Source organism: Aythya fuligula, chromosome 2 (assembly GCF_009819795.1).
Source record: "Aythya fuligula isolate bAytFul2 chromosome 2, bAytFul2.pri, whole genome shotgun sequence".
NCBI classification, from domain to species: Eukaryota; Metazoa; Chordata; class Aves; order Anseriformes; family Anatidae; genus Aythya; species Aythya fuligula.
Genome location: NC_045560.1, coordinates 120,303,791 through 120,323,791, shown reverse-complemented (window position 1 = coordinate 120,323,791; position 20,001 = coordinate 120,303,791). Strand labels below are relative to the sequence as shown.

The window sequence follows — 20,001 nt, the reverse complement described above, 5'->3', positions numbered from 1 at the left end:
CGTATAATATGGTATACTAGTACTGTACACTGTATAACTGCTTTTTTGTGCATTCATTTTTCATTACTATTTTAAAAGATTAATAGGTTTAAGGGAAGAATAGAAATATTTTCTGATTCAAGTGGATTGCAGAATTTTTACCTTGGGGAGAAATTTAGGAAGCTGGTAATAAGAGCTACTTTGTCTGCAAAGTTCATCATAAAGGCTTCTTAAGACATGAGGCTCTCAGTAGGTTAACTTAATAGCCACTGCACCAGCTACGTAAGAAAGTGACCTTTATTGGTAAGAAATATTAGGACACTTCAGGGGTTTAAAAGACCCCAAAAAGAAATTCAAGATATCAGCTGAGCAGAGGACACCTTGGAACAGACTCTTAAATTTTAACTCTGTTTTTATCTACTTACAGCTTTTACAGGCAAAAATCACATATATTCAGAAACAAAGATTGTAAATTACCCATATCGGAGGCAACTCAACCATTCAAAACTTATGCAAACTATTTAAGGATTTAGTTTCAAGGGAGAGCACATTTAAAGGAATACAAACCACCTCAGGTGACAGCTCATGTGAAATAGGGATGCTAAGGAAATCTCTCTGGACTCTAAAATTATGCTAAAATCATGCTAGATACAATGTGGACTGAAACAGAATTACACCTAGCACGGTTTTGCTCTTTGTGAGGGAAAAATTCAATTATTTGTTTTGAGGCTGCATCAGTTCTGCATTTGTAACTGAGCCAGATGATTTCTTCCACAAGTACAAGAAGTTAAAATGAACCAATAGCAAAAATAAACCTCATCAGCCTGTTTTCTCAGTATCAGACATTATTTTCTTAACACAATAAACACAGCTCTGTTTTGAAGACGAAATGCAAGTGAGGCTGCCGTAAGGATCATGGTCCCTGGATGTCTGTCCTCAGATAAACAGCCTGAACTGCCAAACCTTTCCAAAAAAAAAAAAAAAAAAAAAAAAAAAAAAAAAAAAAAAAAAAAAAAAAAAAAAGCCCCAATACCATGGTGCAAGGTGATGAGCTGTGCTTTGGCCAGTATTTCTGGCTGAAAACAACCAAGCACTGCAAGGATCTCAAGCTGCTGTCATGACTTCATGAAGTCACACCTCTGTCCAAACACCCCTTCCAAGAGCATCTGGTGTGGATCTGCCTTTGTACAGCATCCGATGATTGCTCTAAACAACCCCGTGCCTCTAACTGGCAGATTTCAGCAAGAAAACATCATAACAAAAGGAGCTGATACAGCACCCTTGTGCTTAATGAAAACTCGCTTCCAGCTGTGAGGAAAAGAAGACAGCTTGCACCCTGGTGCACTTTACTGACAGAAGCAGCAAATTGCTAAAAACCATTGTGAAGAGCTGGGAATCGAGTCCCCAGAACTAATAAATCCTTCCTTGCTATTTACATGGCACTCCCTAAGTAGCCAAAGGGAAAACCCTTCTGCCACTTCACTCACCTCTTCCCTGCAGAGTTTGGAAGGGCAGAACCAAGCGTGAAGGCGACAGTCACAGTGGTGACTGCCTAGTGCTCACTGCTGGCAGCACCGAGCCATCTCTAGCTCTCAGGGCAGCTTGATTTAAGGGCAGGTCCCACTTCCAATGAAGAATTTCACATCAAACATTTCCAACATATCTAGCTGGATCACATTAAGGAACTGAGAAGCAAGTCTTACCCTTGTAAACATGGAACTGGATTTCTTCTTCTTGCTCCAGACGCTAAACAGTCCCTGCAGCTGAAATTCAGAGCACACGTGAACACTACAGATTTGGGAAGAGAGGGAGCTGGAATACAAGCCAGCGACGGGATGGTTTTAAAACACATTTGCAGGAAGGGAAAAGGAGAGCAGGGAAGAGAGACTTAGCCCACCAGTACAAACCCATCTCCTTTTCAAGTGTTTGTGATGTCCGAACAAGAAAAGACTTCACTATTACAGATTACCTCGAAAGGATTTTTGAAAGACAGTTATATGGACCAAAGAAAATAATCTAATCAAGTGTAAAAGGCCTAACTGCTAAACTAAAATGAAACAAGCAGGGAAAAAAAATGCCCCATTCATAAGGATTAAAGGATTTATCTGATTAATTTTTCAAAATTCAATAAAAAAAAGAATTTCAAAACTTCTTACTGGCTGTGATTGAAGCTGAAGCAAGGAACTAAGCAAGCTCTCAAACAGAAATTGGTTTCTTTCATCTTCAAAACAGATTTTTTTTCCAAATGCCTTCACTGCAAGAAATGTCTATGTACCATTTCTAAGATGTTATGTCAGAACCTGTAAACAAGCAGGAAAAAATAAATCCCTCACCATATTTGAACACAGAGGATCAGAACAGAAAATATGGCATTGTCATGTATTTAAACAGTAAAATCCAAATGCTTGCCAGAACAAAGATGTTTCTGCTATTTCAAATATAAAACCTCAGGCCTGCACTCTTTGCCACTTGTCTTGGCCAAGATGTAAACAAAGACGACCTCTTCAGCTCCAAACAATGTAATATTAATGATGGTGATCATTTAAACAAGGAGAAAATTACTTTAATTGGGGCTGAAAAGGAGAAAGAAATCTTGTTAATATTATAAGGCAGGAGTCACGGCTTTGAAGGGATGGGATGAAGAGCTTTGCCCTTCTCCCACAGAGTTACTCAAAGCACACTAGAAAGGATGCCCATGGACAGCTTCCTCCAACACTACCCTGAGGGTCATCTGGTGCTCTGTTTGTACGTACCCAAAGACCAAATTTAGTTTTTGTAGTCAGCCTTGTCCAGCTTTCCAGTTTTCAGCAATGATGTCAGACCAACACAAAGGCTGCAGAAACAGGGCTAAAACAAGCAGAACGGTAATTACGTGTGTTTAGGGCTCCAAAAAGTATTTGCATAAATACAAAGTGTCTGTACAGTGTTCTCAGCTCTCCGTGTTTGCTATTGGATTTGGAGCTACGTTTTGTTTGGAGGGGAGTCCTGCTGGGGGTGCACCTCCCTCTTCAGGCCCAGAACCTTTTATCCTCCTCTTTCTCTCATGCAGATTTCCTTCTGTGCACTTTCTGCCCACTTAAGCTTAACGCAGTCCCTCACAAAGATGTAATTCTGTGTAAGTGGTGCCCAACTGAAACCATCTAAGAAGAATAAAGCTTTCTGCAAAGCAATTTTATATAGCGCTTTTGACTATACAGACTTAACATATTATTGCGGGAGGGAAAATATGTAAGAAAGATTTACAATGGCTGCATAAAGCATACAAAATAAGTGTGGCCTGTATGAAATGGAAGTTTTATATGTAAGAAAATATATAGAATAATCTCCTTAAGCAACCCTTTCTCATCTCACTTTCTCCAGTTTGTCCCAGACTCCAGTTATGTTTATACAGCAGCTAGAAATGGGTAGATGTATGCTTATCATATGCACACGTGCACACTCACACATCAGGATAGGTATAAGTGAAGTAATTTCAGATAGCAGGACTAATACAGAAAAAACTTGCCTAGAGGTGAGAAGCCTTACTTGGTCAGCTGTTTGGAGATCTCTGATCACAGAACTGCAGAACAGCTGAGCCTGGAAGGCACCTCTCTCTCTAGGTCATCTGGTCCACCCTGTTGCTGAAAGCAGGGCCACCTACAGCCTGTTGGCCAGGATCACGTCCAGATGGCTTTTGGGAATCTCCAAGGAGGGAGACTCCATCATCTCTCTGGGTAACCTGTGCCAGCCTTTGTCCATTCTCACAGTGTAAAAAAATTAAAAAAATAAAATATTATGGTTATACGGAATGTCCTGCATCTCAGTTTGTGCCCATTGCCTCTTGTCCTGTCATGAAATACCTCTGAGAAGAGCCTGCCCCCATCTTCTTTACTCCTCCCCAAGAGTTATTTATATACGTTGATAATTCCATACTTGATTTTGGCAAGAAGCAGGAAAAAAAAGCTCTGTGTAGGATCCTACTGCCTCCACTAGTATGTTCCACAAAGTCAGAAGAGCTGCTATAAATGGCAGATGTACGTATTTCTTGGAGATGAGGGAAGCATCAATCCTGTTTCAGCATGCTTGCAAAAAAAAAAAAAATCAATAGTAATTCAACACCAGATGGATTCAGTATTTGTAGATGTCTTCTAAGAATGGATTTAAGACTTAGTTGCAAACACGCTTTTGATGCAAGTTTAGGCTTCAGAGTCATGCTGAAGTAAAATAAGAAAGTGTAAGTTGCTTTGTAGCATAAGGAAAGAGAAAATACTTGCAGAAACTCTGGCTCTTTAGAGAGCTAAAAACCACAGTCAACAGTAAAGAAGCATCACATTTTTTCAACATGTACCATAGGAAAAAATCCCTTATCTAGCCACACTACAGACAACGAACCCAAACCCTATATACTTCAGCCAAAATATTTGCTTGGCTGTTGCTCTGCAAGGACTTGATGTAAGCACAAACAGAACCTCCTCCCAGAGCAGAATCAGAGCTGTTGGCCTCCAGCGGGACCCTTTAGGCAGCAAATTCGCCAAGTAGCCAGCAAAGAAGAGCAAAATCGACATGACACTAAGCCAGAATGCACCCACGCAGTTTGTAGCCCTGTAGGCAGCAGTGAAGCTGTGAAGATTCAGGTCAGTGCTGTGCCGCTGCTGCCTGAGACACCTACAAGAGGAGTAGGAGCAGCTCCTCAGGTCACCACCTTATAGAGGCCCCAAGGATGTGGGGTACCTGCATGGAGCCGTGATCGAAGGACACGGGCCCTGTTTTCAGAAAACACTCATTAATCACTTTGGAAAGCCCTCATGCAGAGATGACGGGGATGACAGGAAGATGAAAAGGGACACTTGCTTTCAAGCAAAGAGGTAAGAGAAGAAAAGCTGAGATGCCAGACTTGGAAAGGTCAGGGGTAAGATTTGTGCTTCTCAAAATAAGCTTTCCATGCAGGATTCAAGGACATCTTCCATCAGTAAGCACATAATATCAAAACAAGAAAAAAAAAAAAAAAAAAAAAAAAAAAAAAAAAAAAACCGGCCTTTTTTGGTAAGAGAACTTGAATTCTTCACCTGCATGCCCTTCTTGGCCACCTCCACCTACGAGGTATTTTTGGATATTCCCCACTGAATAGGGAGTGGTGATTGTGAAGATGTCAAAGAGCAAAGGGCTGAGTGGCAGATAGAAGCTGAAAGGCAGAGAGAGCTTGATTGGAGAGAGTGAATAGAAAAGAGAAGATGGATTTGAATGGGAAAATGGGGCAGACAAATTTAGAAAGGAGACAGGGAAGAAAAAGAACTGTGAACGTTTAAGGACAATGAGGCCATCTACTACTTCAAGGTCCTGTTCTGTTGCACCCACCACAATACCTGCCTTCCACATTAAATTACCAGCAAGCACACTGCCTCCGCTGAGCTTCACTGAGTCCCTGGGGACTTGGAGGCCAAAGCAGCAACCTGCATTCCACAATATGCCAAAGGAAAATGGGGGGGCAGAGGGAAGGCACATGGATTTCAATAGTGTTGATGTAACAGTAATGAAAGAGAAAGGGATGCAGTTTATCGAGTCCCTTATACATCTTCTGATTAGACTGCTGTTGTAAGATCACAGTAGAAATACAAAGCTGCACACTCATTTCTGGATGACTGCAATGCCCAAAATACCCAGTGCCAATTATGACACTGAGACAGAAGGATATCATCCTTATCCTGGCAAGTTTGTACTGTCAGTGCTTACACAGGCAAGAGTGGTTATACTGATCTTTTTTCACCCTTTTAAAAGACATTTGCAGTGATGGTTTATGACCCTAAAGCACAGACTGTTCAGCCTACCTTGCAAGCCCACAGCCTGTGGTCACATAAAAGATGCTTCGATCTTCGTATCTGTTTTTTCTCTTCCTCTCTTGCCTTTTTCTGCCTAGATAATGCAGGCAGAGAATGCTTTGGGACAGAGGCTGTATCATATTGTGTGTCTGCATTATCAGCCATCTCATCATATTAATCTCTCTCCTTTATTATCGTTACTTTATTATCACTACCTACTAGAATAGTACCCAGATTTTAAAAGAGCTGATTATAACCATAGACTGCAAACAGATACAGGAGCCAAATGTTCCCAAACTTCTGAAAATATACGTACCCATGCAAACCTGCATGTCCAAATTTCTCTCCATTTAAGTGGCACCCATATAAGTTATACCACACATTGCATGACTTGGATACTGAAAGCATTCATACTGACTTTCTAACTAGGAAACAGAATAGCCTGATCGTTGGGCTAGTCTACCAAGTCCCCAAATGCTAAGGTCCTCTAAAGGAAAGGCAATAATTTAACATCCTTCCTTTTTGTCATTGAGATTTTGTCGTATGCACGTTTTCATTAGGAATGGATGCAGTAAAAACCATTCCACAAAGCCCAAGAGATATACAGCCAATAAAATAGACGGTCATATAATCATCAGCAGTATAAATAACATACTGCTTCAATTAATAAACCAACATACCACAGACGTATCAGGCACAACAAGCAATGTCAGTTACGGAAGGGAATAGATGATTCACGTTTAAAAATGACATGTTTACAAATTGAGGGTCTGGGTTGAAAACTTCAGCTGCTCTGTGGAAACACTGCAGCGAGCAGCGGTGCCTACAGGTGGCTGAGAGACATCCACGAAAGACAATGAGAAATGAGACAGGAATCTTGTTGCCAGGCTTACCCAGACAACAGCAACCAGGATTACGGTTTGCCAGTTGCATTCTACATTAAATCTATCAAGCCATGTTCAATACCTCAGGTAATACATTTCCGAACAATTAAATTGTTACAGGAGATTAAACGTAGGAAAAAAATAAAGATATAGATCTGTTTTGTTTTCAATCCCCCCCCCCCAAGATGTATACAACTGAGGGAAAACACTGCAGTTGCGAGAACCACAGTGAGAAAATATTGCTGCTTGCATTCCCCTGATCAATAAAACACAATCTTCCTTTATATATTGAGAACTTTTGACACACAGGTGCCTAGAGGTATGCATGTTTCACCCTCTATGTCTCCAGCTCCACACAGTTAGCCCGTGGAATGAATTGCAGCAGGCAAACGAGAGGCCCACAGGAGAGGAAGCGCGGCCCCACTGGAGCTACTTCCCCATTAACTGCCCGCACTACCAGCAAGGAGGGGGAGCTTTTTTCCTGCTGCCCCTCTTTGCCCAGCCATCTCCACATGGGGACATGGTCACATTTCGGATCCCGTTCATTAGTGCTGCTGGAGAGGTGCTGGAGGAGTGTGGGGGTAGCAAGGCTTCCCCTACTTACCACACACCTCACAGAGGACATCCCTCACCTCCTCATCCAGGCCCCTCCTGCTCACTCCTACCCCAAAGTTATGAGATTTACAAGAAGAAAGAGACCTTCACCCAACAAAACACAGGGAACAAACAGGCTATTGATCTCGCACAGACTTTCAGTGTGCTATAAGCAGCGCTTACAGATATCCTATTGAATGTGTCAACCACTTAAGCAGACCGACATTTCATCAGCAGAGTAATAATTGGAGTCTGTTCCAAAAACAGAGGAAAAGGATAAAGGTGCTTTAGGGCACTGTTCTCATTTTAACGTAAACCTTTACACAGATCACTTACTGCTACTCAACTTTAAAAACAACACAGCATATAAGTGCAAATCTGGCAAAATAAACACGTTGGTAATATCTTAAATCCGTATCGTGACCATTCTTCTGGAGTCTCTCATTGCTAACAAACTGCAAAAAAATGTGTTAACCTTAAGCATCACCCTTCTCTTTTAGGTTTGGTGTAGTTTTAACTGATGCAAAATTCACTTATACATGTAATGCTAAAAAGACATAATGTCTTAATAAACCAGAGATGCTGTATAGCTGTTTATTACTGGTACTCAGCTTACTGCATACATGTATATCCATCTTCAGCTAGCAGCTGAAACCAACACTTCTGAAAACACCCCTCTTCAAGGAATATGATGATTTCCATTGGGTTATAATGAGATTACCAGTATGACACTGAAAGTGTTAACAGCATACTCATTTCTACACAAACACATCTCAGTGACAGATGACTGAAGTGACTCTATGCCAGTTATATACATACACATATGATGAAACATTCCAGCAGCTGAGACATTCATTTCTGTTACATACTTCTCTGCTCTTACCATACACACGCACACTACATGCCGCATTTTGGGTTGGAAAGAAGAGTTTCCCTTTCACATAACAAATGACTTATAGATTTAATTACAGAGCAACACATCAGAAATAAGGGCGGTTTGCAGAGCCATGCAGCTAACATGTACTGCACACAGCTCCCCACAAAGAGCAGTTAAAAACTTAAACTTGCTGGCAAAACGGTAATATAAAATCTCAAAGAATAATCTGAAGTGTGCTAGATTTCCTGTAGCAATAAGCTGGTTATTGTTAAAATACGTTTATAGCAAAAAAGATGGCAACTTTCTTGTTGTTGTTTATAGAGAGCAATCCATATGAACTGTTGCTTCAATTTCTTTGTTTACCAAGAAGAAAAAAAGAGGTTATTATTAAAAAAAAACAATAACAGCAATAAGCGTAGCTTATTCCTTGCTGTTAAAGCACTGCAAGTTTCAATTATAGTGTCACCAGCTCTAGTTTCATGACTGTCATTTTTTCTGGTGACGCTTGTACAGATCATCACAGCTCCTTTTGGAAGTAAAGAGGTCCACACCTTAATAGCTACTGGTGCAGTATTCGAGTTCCATCAGGTGGTGGTGGTAGCTGTATCCACCACCACAAATACGCTAACTTTTATAGCATTTTGTCCAGCTGTGCCTTATGTTACTTACAAATTGTGATAGCTCAACACATGAAGCAGAAAATAAAATGCAAGCTACATCAGCCTCTCTTAAAAATAAGCTGTCTGGATATGGTAAATAGGTAATTCAGCTGGGAATTTTGCTTTCTATATTTATTTAACTAACCATTACTTATTCCTTCATGGGATGCTGTAACAAAGGTCATGAAGATATATACTTCATAAAAGCCTCTTAAAAAGGTAGAAGGCATAAATTAGCTTAAAACCTCTTAAAGAAGCTTCTGGTTACTAATTTGGAAGCAATGATGGAATACATGACACCCCGAGAACAACATGTCTTCACAACCTGGGACCTCCCTGCCTGAGCATAACAGCTATTTTCCAAGTCTGCATAAAAGAAGCAACACTGGAAATAAAACCCATGTGAATACAGACAATAAGGTAACTATTCTAGTCGGTAGCAAAAATTCAAAGAAACTGTTAGGTGCCAGCTGTGATTTAAACATCCCAAACATTTTCTTTTTGAACACACTGTCACAAATACAAAACATGCGTAACTGCTGTACCCACAGCCATATAAAGTTAAGAAGTGAACATTTATCTATTTGCTAAGGGCATCTATTCAGGAGGCACAGTAGTTTCACACCACATGGTTTAGGAGCAAACGACTTGATTTTGCTTTGGTCTATGCAGGAGGGAGAAGAACATCCTCACTGAGAGGTGCGGAGGGAAGAGTGAAGGCTAATACCAAAATAGCTCCCGTTCCTGACACCTTTCTGACACTGGCTGAGACAAGCGACTCGTACCTCAGACGCATGGTGGCAGCCAGCCAGCCGGATGACTGGTGACTTAATACACAAGTTTATGTGGGCTCTGGAGTCTGACACAGACAAGGGCATCAACTTCCAAGTCTCAACAGTCAGCCTCAGTATTCAAACACCATCAAATGAAGCACGGCTATATTAAGACTTGATATATATATAAACTCCATGCGTGCTTCCCTCTGTTCTGAGCAGCTTTCACTGTAAAAAGTGCTCATTAAATATACATGCTTTTTTATTGGAAAAGTTGTGATCAATTGATGTGTAGGTCAAGAATGAGAAGAACTTAAATGAGTATATGACGCTGGTAAATACTGTATTAGTCTCAGAATCACAGAAGAAAAGACTGGCATATGCATCTTGTTTCATTCTACTGCTGAAGGCAGTTCTGACAATAAACAAGGCTTTGGGCCAGAATTCAGCCTTTGAGAACAATACAGGCATTTACATCTATAAGTGTGCGTGTACAAGCAAAGGATATACTCAATCTACCAGGCAGGGTGGCTTTAGTTTCATTTCGAAAGCCACTGAATATAAAATCCTGTGGATGAAACAAAGAATCCACCCAGACATGAAGGCTACAGCATCTTTGTTGAAAGAACAATAGAATATTACTCCTCATCCCTCTATCTTTCTGCTAGAGCAGCATCAAGATAGTTATTGCTCTGATCGAATTAAAGAACGCTTCACAGAATTAGTCTTTAAACTAATCACTGTTTAGAGATTTCTCTTCATGTACCAATAGTCATAAATGCTCTAATTCAATTGCTTTGCAGAACACATCTAAATAAAAGAAATATTTCTATTAGCATTACAAAAGGCAACCAGTAAAATTACTCAAATGCACATGCTCAAAATTTCACATGAAAGCAATATTCCCGCACAAATACGCTCTATTTTTGTACTAAATCCACTCTAATGACATTTTGTAATCTGACGGCTCTCCCACTGGAGTACACACAATATTAATGAAGGCGAGATCAAATTAAACAGATGACATGATTAACAGTATTCATTTCATGCATGACTGTGTTTTACCGGAGAGATAAAGACCTGAAAGTAATTACCACGAAGTAAAACTCCTCCACCGACCTCTCCGCTCGCGGCTAGCAGTCCTTAAGCACTGATGTTTTATAACAAAGACCAATGCCTTTCATCTGCGGGCTTGCTTTTACGCTACGAGCCGAGCACCTCTACCGTTGCGTGCACACAGTACCTCTGTATCTATGTCTGTAATGCAGCACGAAGATGACTGGGGAAACCTATCAAACCGGCAGGCAGCAGCCTCGCCCGCCAATAAGAGCCAGGCACATGCAGGATCCAGCACATGCTCGCTGCAGCTTCCACCCAGCCAGCCCAGCGCTGCTTAGCGGGCTGCTCAGCTAATTATAGCTGCCTGCCCTAGCGCCGAGCTGCTCAGCCACCCCGCGCCGGGACCTGCGGCGTGGGCACGTTGCACCTGCCAGCCAAAAGCATTGGGATTTGGGGCTGCTATTCAGCCAGGTGCAGGAAAATAGTAGCAACAACAATTTCTGTGTTTTGCTGTTTTGGCTTTTCGCCCCTACCCCAAAAATGATTTGCCTCTGAGGGGGTTGTACCAGTCTCTGAAAAAGGGATATATTTAGGAGTGTGCTTTCGGAGCTGACCACTCGTGGTTTGGTGTATCTATCAGAGTGAGACAACAGGACATAAGCAGTTGACTGTCAGTAGGGATTCTCGTTTTGAATGCACACATTACCAGCGTGATACCCACAGTAGGTCTCAGACTGATTTATTTACTATAGTTCACAATCTACAAGGCAGACCTTTTACCAGCAAGGTACTAAATGCACACTTTCAGTGCACAGTAGCCCTACAGAAGTCAACAGGACCACCTCTGTCCTTACCATTTACACATGGGCAGATATTCAGATGACCTGAGGGCTTCTGTGTGCACTGGCACAGGAAGTCCTAACTAAGCTTTCATGAGGCTTTGGTGGAAACGCCAGGGAAATTTTTGCCATTATGCAAAACAACTGAACTCATTTGGAAAATACTTTCAGTGAGCCAACACTCCTTAGAAGTATGGGGAACTTATTCAAGTAAACCTTACGTGCATCTTATAAATATGCAAGTCCACAAAAGTAAGGAAAGTTTTGATCTAAGAGAGCATCGCATATTAGAAAGATGCCAACAGTTCCTACAGTTATTCAGGATACAGAGTATTGGGTAAATAATAACGAAAAGAAGATACGAGCAGTGCAATTTAGTATTCCTGAGCAGTATATTACGATAAATCTTCTTTCTGATCAGCACAACAGAATTCTGAAGTCTCTTGTTCCTCTATGGTTCATATATTCACTTGTTCTATAGTGGCCAAATGGTTTCTAAATTTCACTGTCAGGATGGAAATACACAGTTGGTTTTTCTGAAGTGCCAGGTAGCTAAGCTGCCTCGCATGAGACACAGTAGATTTTTCAGGACTGATATTGCCATAGTATCATCATAGTACAGAATTAGGTGTATATAATTTTAACACACATTGTTAAGAGATGTTCCACTACATTACACATAAAACATATCCATAAACGTTACACTTACAAGACCCAATTCAATAATGAGTTTCTATGTGCCCACGTTGGCATTTTTTCCAATTCTTTATCAGCACCATACAGTATCAGGTACAGTCCAAGTACACGATAAAGGTTGTTCATAAACATTTATCTATCACATTTTTACTTCAGTACAAAAATTATGTTTGCTACTGCATAAAATGTTACCGATGGAACAAGACTTCCATGTGGTAACAGTGCAAGGCCGCATTTATTGATAATATGCAAATAGCTGTGTCACAGCTTTCTTAATCTGCCATGGAAAATTGCTCATAAAAAGAGTCATTCTGTGCTAGGAGCAGACTTCATTTCTATAAGAAAAATATTCTCAAAGCTATATATTGCGAGAAATAAAAATGAAATGCAAGAAGAGTGACATTTTGCCCCTTGAGTCAACTTTCAGTCAACATTAAGTTTTGTGTTGCAATAAACTAAGGAGTTTATTTTATTAAGTCTTCCTTTTCGGATTACATCATCTAAGGAGCTCATCAATTTTTATAAACCGTGCTTTTTAAAACTCTGTGGAATATTCCAAGTTTCTCAGCAGCATGGCTTGAATCCAGAAAACTATATATTTCATGAATAACAGCAGGGGGCTGTTACACACAGGTTAAAAACTTAATTTAAAGAGAGTTCAGGAGATGTGAATCCCAGTGAAGAAGATTGACAGTTCTTTGCCGATCGGATCTACAATGACTTTTCTAACAACATTTTACCAAAGGTAGCAACAGGGGAACGAGCCTGAGAGTCTTGACCCTAGTCCTCTGATCCAGCTGCTGGGGCTACTCCTGTATGGTAAGCAAAGACAGACACACACAGGAGGCTCTAAAGGCATTCCTTTAATTTAATCCACATCCACAGACCACCAGGCCACCTTATGACAGGTGACAAAAAGACCCAGAGTCCTTTAAAGATTAATTAATTAAGTTTCAGCTGCATGTCCCCTGCTGGCCCAGCAGCTCCCCAGGCCCTCAAAGACCCCTCCTGCACAAGCCCAGCCTCCTGCCTCCTTCCCATGAGCTGCTGGTTCTGAAAGAAAATACAGAGAGTATTCTTTTTTAAGCTGTAGTTGGAGGTCAGCCCTACCACATCCAACGTGACATGGCGGCTCAGGTCCTCCAATACAAAGCTTCCTGGTTGACAATTGCAAATCTGGTATTTCAAGAGACATTTTCTGCAGCACAATGAGCACTCACGAAACCTCTGTGGTTAGCTTAACAGGCCAGCTATAACAGCCTGAATTTCTGTATCTATTCTGTCAGTCACTTCTACCTCCTCAGACAATCTGCTGGGAAAGGGAGGTGCAGGGAACAGCACCTCGGGTCTGATGTTTGGAGCCTGCGGTTCATGAGGGCAAAGGCGGTCAGCGAAAACCCCTGCTGAGCACAAGGCAGAGCTCTGCCAGCATCCTTGCTGCCCGTGGTGACCGCACACAAGTGCCTGGATCACACATAGGACCTGTGACAGGATACAGCCACGAGTATGCATGCCAGCTAGGGAGGCTGGGAGAGGTTTCCTGAGGACACAGTAACAAGAGGCTTCGCAGCCCCATAAATCTCTGTTGGAAGTGAGCAAGTTGTGAAAGGTAGGCGAGTTGGCCAATATTCGGCAGGCTTTCATAGAAAGCAAAAGCCTGTCCCTGGCACAAAAGATCCATCTGGGCTAAACTTCGAGTTTCCTGCTCCTCCGCATGGAAGCAGAAGGGCTCTACAATACTTTTAGAAATGAAAAGCAAGGTGGGCTTTTTCCAGCCCTGTTCTTGACAGAACAGTTTCAATCAACATTTTCCAAAACCATATGGTCCAATGCAGATGCCCATCAGGGAGGGGAGAAGAGAGGAAAACCTATGGATATGATGAATTGATATGACACCAAAACTGGATCTTAAAACTGAAAATTGCCTAGCTTGCATATTAATAAATTTTACACGTCATTTAGGCACTTTTAAGTGAGTTAACAGATGCATGTCTATTTTCGTAACAAAACTTTTTCTGTGCTATGAGAGCTTTTTTAAGTACTTAAACATACAATGGTTTCAATTCAGAAATATTTTAAAATTATACGAAAAAAATCTGATGTGCCTTATGACTGAACAGGTTTCACTCCGGATAACAGTTAACTTTTGACTTAAAAAATACCAAATATTGCTTGGAAACTGCTATGGCATTTACTTAAATGGCTTTTGCAAAAATATAGTAAGCATATGGAATGAAAATGAGTTGAGTAAAAACGTTGTTGAATCAACATACTGCATTTCTAAAGGCAACAGTGTGTGTATTTCCAAGCTGTAGCCTTGAGAGGTTGAACTGAACCAATTACTCTAATGAATATTTTACTTGGCTTGGTGCATTCATTAGACTTTTAGAAGAAATCAAGCTAAACCATCCCATGGTTATGTATAAATAACAAACAACAACAACAAAATGTTAAGATTAATGTATATTGTTTTTTGTTTTTTTTTTTTTGCATTTAGATTACATGATGTAGGGTTATTTTTTTCTTTCACAAGTTTTTCTGTATTTCAGTTTTGATTGTCACAAAGATTTATCTAGCATTATTTTCTTTCTCTTGTGGAAACTACCTTTCATTTCACAGTAGTTACTTGGTGTGTTCTCTCCCTTCTCAACAAGTACTTTAAGTTTAGGCAGTCTGCAGATTGGTGGTAAATGCACCACGAACCCCATCATCATTCATGGAGGGAAATAAAACACAAGCCTAGTGTTTGCCAAGTAAACTTTTCTCAGGAAGTCAAAAATATTAGGCTTCAAGTTTGTCACTTGGTGTAGAAAAGCCTATCTTCATTTTAAGGAGCATGGGGACATTTTGTGAATTGATCCTAATCTAAATCTGCTAAGAAAGCAGTTACCTGTACAGGTATGCATACACATACATAGAAATGGTACTGATCAAGTTTCAGAATTAGTAAGTTAACATCCACATTTTGAGCTCTCTTTTCAAATATGCTAATTATATCCGTAAGTGTCCTAGACTGCTGCTTTAGGTGCTTAAGAACAGGTAGCGAAGTCCCAATAATCAAACCCACGATTCTCTGCAGGACACCACTAAGACTGATTTAAAACCAACTTTTTTTTTTTTATTATTATTATTTATAGCATTCATTTTTCCCCACAGCATCTCAAAAAAGAAAAATTGAACCCTCCTCCCCCACCCCCAGACACACTCTGAAGACCACCACCATCCCTTACCTCTGCAGACATACACATTGGCAGTATCTTCACTGAAAACCCGGCTGACCAAAATGAAGACATCAATCTGCCACTACCACCTCTGAGAACCACGGGAGGAACAGTCAAGCTGTCAGTAAGGTGTGTTTCATCCTGCCCCTGATGGATGCCTCCAGTACACACAATAAAGAAGGATCTGAAGTGAAGCCTGTTGGAAGTTTACTACTCTCAGCACTTAGACTTTGCCCATACATCCAGACATGGGAGAATGCAGTATTGTTCTGGTCGCACCCTAAGAACACAGAAATCCCAGATTCAAATGATAAACCACTTAAAGGCTCTATGTCATCATCCTGAAATAAATTTCCTGTCACACACCACTCCAACATCTCCATGTCAGTATTAAGCTTCCATTTCTCCCCAAGATCCTTCTTCACTGTAATGTTTTCTTCCACCTCTATACCATATTTCTGCAATCACATCAAACTACACAAACATCCTTCATGTCCTTTTCTCTTTCTACTCCACTTACTTTTCTCTACTTTTCCTCACAGCTGGGTCCATTAATTCCCCTTTCTCTGATCAGAGATGCAGTATGAGCTGTTAATTTTGAAGTACTACACATTTGTGAGCACAACCAAGACTTTTAGAAGACTAACCTGTGCCTCTTAGCACTTCACAACTTCTGTCTATGGCTAGATGGCCATGAAGCTGGTGAACCAGAGAAATGGACCACACTGCTCATCGATAATACAATAAGCATAAAAATAGTCCTAAATAGTGGATCCATATAGCATACACTTGACTTCCATAAAAACAACGATCATGACCTCAGTGAGCCAAAAGCTGTAAAATACATTACAGAAATAGCCTCTGCCTTCAACAGTCAAGTGAAAGAGATGCATTAGCAGAAAATATCAAACAGGTTAAAAATAAACAAATTGTGACTTATGTAAGATTCTGAAGTCATAACACAAAGTATAATGGTAGCAAAAGTCAATTGCTTAAAAAGACATGGGAGGTTAAAACTACATTGGAACAGGCCACAAGGGGGCTTCATAAGTGGGGATACATTTTTGTACTCACAGTGGAAAACAGGGATCCCAAGAATATCATTTAAGCCAGAAAGCTGACAGACAAGTACAGACCTGTTCCTGGATTTTCCTCAGTGGTAGCACAGGAGGAGAACAAACAAACATGCATTGTAGTAAGTGCACTCCAGTAACTCCACAGTATTAATCTTCATCACCACTGCAGGCACTTTCTTCTCCTTTTCTATTTAGTATCTTCTTCACTATGACCGGCTTACTGCAATCCGTGACACAATCCGATCTAACCAAGACATCTATAGATTGGCCCAGGAAAACTTTAAATGCAAGTCTTCCATCAGAGGACAGGTGTAATTTTTCAGAAATGCTATGTTGCAAACAGCAAAAATAGCTGAAGAACGAGGTGCAGCATTCCCTCCTTTGAAGGAAAAATTGTCAGACTTGCTCACTTCTGTAATTAAGGATGTTATTTACAATTCTGGGTAGAAAGTGCAACTCTGTGGCTTTCTTTGATCTTCTGTGATGACAATGAAGACCTATCAAGCTCTCTAGAGCCCATTGTTTTGTTTTGTTTTGTTTTTTATTCTTCAAAGACTGTTTTCCGCTCTCTTACATCTCCCTACCCAAGAAGATGTTTATGTTGAGCTGCAAGACACAACTAGAAAGCAAGTCAAGGTGCGACTGTCAGAACATGAAGTGGTTCTTCGCCGACGCTAGCGCATGCAGGCACCCACTCGAAAACCATCCCACTGCCAGCGAGCTCGCTGGGAGCTCAGAGATGGCAAACCTTAGAGACTTCAAGTCTCAGGTCCACACCCATAATCCAGAGTTTCAGAGCAACTCTCAGATCCCAGAACTGTACGCAAGAGCTGAATATATTCAGCACAATGAATCCCAGATGAAAACTAGCTTTGTATGGCACTGGTTATCATTTCAAGGCTAACGAGTCTGAAGACAGCCTACTAAACTTCAAGCCTTTTTAGTACAGTGTAAAATAAATTTAGATCTCAATGTTAGGAAGACTGTAAATTTAATGACTAGAAATTGTATCCATATAAAACCAACAAGTGTGACACTCTTTACAGAACCCAGTCTCACAGTCTTCATACAAGAAACCAGAAGCATTTTGCCGGCACAGATGAAAAAGCCTCTCCAGGAAGAGAGGCTTAATTATTTAATGGAGCGAGGCAAAAAGCCCTTGTACGAATAACTCTTCAGGACTTATTCCATACAACGTTCCTGAACATGAGTGCACTTATACCTTGGGCAGCCTATAGACCCAGCAGCTGCAAGTTTGTGGGGCAGATAAGATCCCAGACCCTGCTTCCAAGTCTGCTTGTGGCTTTTAGCCAGTGCTCTAATGTAAAACGTGCAAAGAATTCACATAACTAGGGTTATGAAAAATTAGTATAAATGAAGACAGATGAATGCCCAACCCTAAAGCCTGGAGACTCACACCCCTTGTTTTCTCCCCCTCCCTGACCATTTGAACAGATGCTCCCTTTCCAGCACAGTTCTCCACCTAAAATGAGGGGACAGTGCTGATCCTGTCACAACCAGCACAGGAGCTGCCAGCAGGGAGTGCTCTTAAAAAGATGGCAAATGCACATCAGGGGAACTCAGCAACATCCTGGGGACAAATCACTTACCGGTCTGCCTTCTCAAACCCTTCCTGGCCAGAACAGCAACCATTTTCTTCACCTTCCCCTCCTAGGCCTGCAGGCAAAAAATGCTGCTCCATGTCCTTGAAGCACATGTCAGCATGGCATAGGAACCTCATTCAAGTCACCAGCTGTAACACCATTGCCATCAATGCTATTCAGGTGGCCATCCAGAGGCTCATCCTCGGCTGGGGAGTCCCAGACCAGATGGTGCCTTTTAGCCCTTCATCCCAGCTGCAAATCCCCAGTGCTTCCAGGATAAGTTTCTAAAAACACAGGCATCGTGATCTTCAGTCTTACATTTAAAAAAACGAAAAACAAAAACCAAACAAAAAACACTACCACCACCACCACCACAAAGCCCTTTGACATCCTGGCACTGTAATTTATCATTGCTGACTACACATCACTTTAGTGGGCATTTATTTTTTTTGGCATGAATTTATGTCAACATAAGATTAGGCATAATGAAGGCTGATGGTTACAGGTCTGAACCTAGTCTTCATGCAGCAGGTATGCAGCATCTTTTCTAATACTGTACACTGTAAAGGACAGCAAATTTTTTTTAGATCATTTGTTTCCTGCTTCCTCAAGCGGATGATGTCTCAGTGGTGAGTCTGAAAATCCCAAACATGCCAGAGGTGGAAAGGGAAGTCAATAACACTGTAATAACATAACATTATTATTATTTTTTTTTTTTGTCTCTGTAGAAATTAGGTACAAAACCATGGGAAAATAAAACCAAAAGGCAAGTGGTCAAAATTAAACGAAGTCAGAACTGGAGCTTTCAGTCACTCTCAAACATGCATTTTCTGCATGCTCTGTAATAATGTAGTATTTAGCCAAACAAGAAAGTCCCTCCATTCTCCCCAAATGTCCCCTTTAACCAGGGTCTAAAAAAGAAATTGTTTCAAAGCTAATCGGCAAATAAAACAGGCACTGATATTTTCAAAGCAAATTCCAGCTGGCTGTAGTCAAAACATAAGCAGCATAACCACAGTAAAAGGACTGCTGGAGAAGGGAAACATGAGGAAATTTCTAGTGTTGCATAAGTGTTTAACATTTACTTCACCGTACGTAGCATTCATATTTATAACAAATTTATGTATGACAAAAAAACATTATTTCTGTACTCAGCTGCACCACCACATACAATCCCACCAGATCCCACCCGCTAACATAAATATCCTTACTTGGAAGGACCAAAGGGAAGCAATATAAATAACTCTATACACAGGACAGTTTTCATACTGACCCATCCAGCACATAAGTTATAGTGTACGCATGCCTAACCTGCAAAATCTAATCATTTGTCTCATTTAAAGTATTCAAGTTACTCTGAATACTTACAACCACACCATTTATATAATTCTGTATCTGTTTCATTAAAAACAAATTGAAATAGCTCTGAAATACTGATGCTCAGAAGACTTTAGAAAGCTCATTTTCTCTTTAGGCACTTACAATATAATCATTTCTTGTGAAAAATTAATACAGTACTTCAGGAAACAGTAGCTTCTACTATTGCTTTGTGTCTCAGCAATAAAATGAGACAATCATATTAAACCTATGAACACTTTTTTTTTTTAATCCAACTTTATAAGTTAGTGTAAAAATTGACTAGATTCAGAAGTCCCTACTCATTCAGCATGTGGGATTTAAATTAATGTTCACAGATCTGAGCATGCATGAAGATGTCCAAAAATTATCTTTCACCTTTTGCAGTAATTACAATTTTTTTTGGCCTCTGTATACATACTTCAACTTCAACAGAAGAGAGCAGCTGGATTAAGTTCAGAGACTCCAAGTCTTCCGTTGTGTACTACGGTATCTCACATCAAGTAAATAAAAATACAAGAGGAAGAAGTATCAAACCGTGCTAACTGGGAATACATAAAATGGACTGGTGATTTAAACAAAAAATATC

The 20,001-nt window shown here is 40.6% G+C and overlaps 1 protein-coding gene across 4 annotated transcripts in view; it reads right to left on the bottom strand.

Annotated features, from left to right (window-relative positions):
* FAM110B (family with sequence similarity 110 member B) overlaps nucleotides 1-20,001 on the bottom strand; it is a 109,920-nt gene that overhangs the window by 47,465 nt on the left and 42,454 nt on the right. The window contains exon 1 of one of the 4 annotated variants that reach the window (XM_032181348.1): nucleotides 10,642-10,813. The exons of 1 other annotated variant lie outside the window; for it this stretch is intronic. The gene's annotated coding sequence lies outside the window, so the exon portion shown is untranslated. Of the gene's footprint in view, nucleotides 1-10,641; nucleotides 10,814-20,001 lie in introns of those variants that run through there. 2 more of the 4 variants (XM_032181345.1, XM_032181347.1) reach the window with 2 other exon arrangements.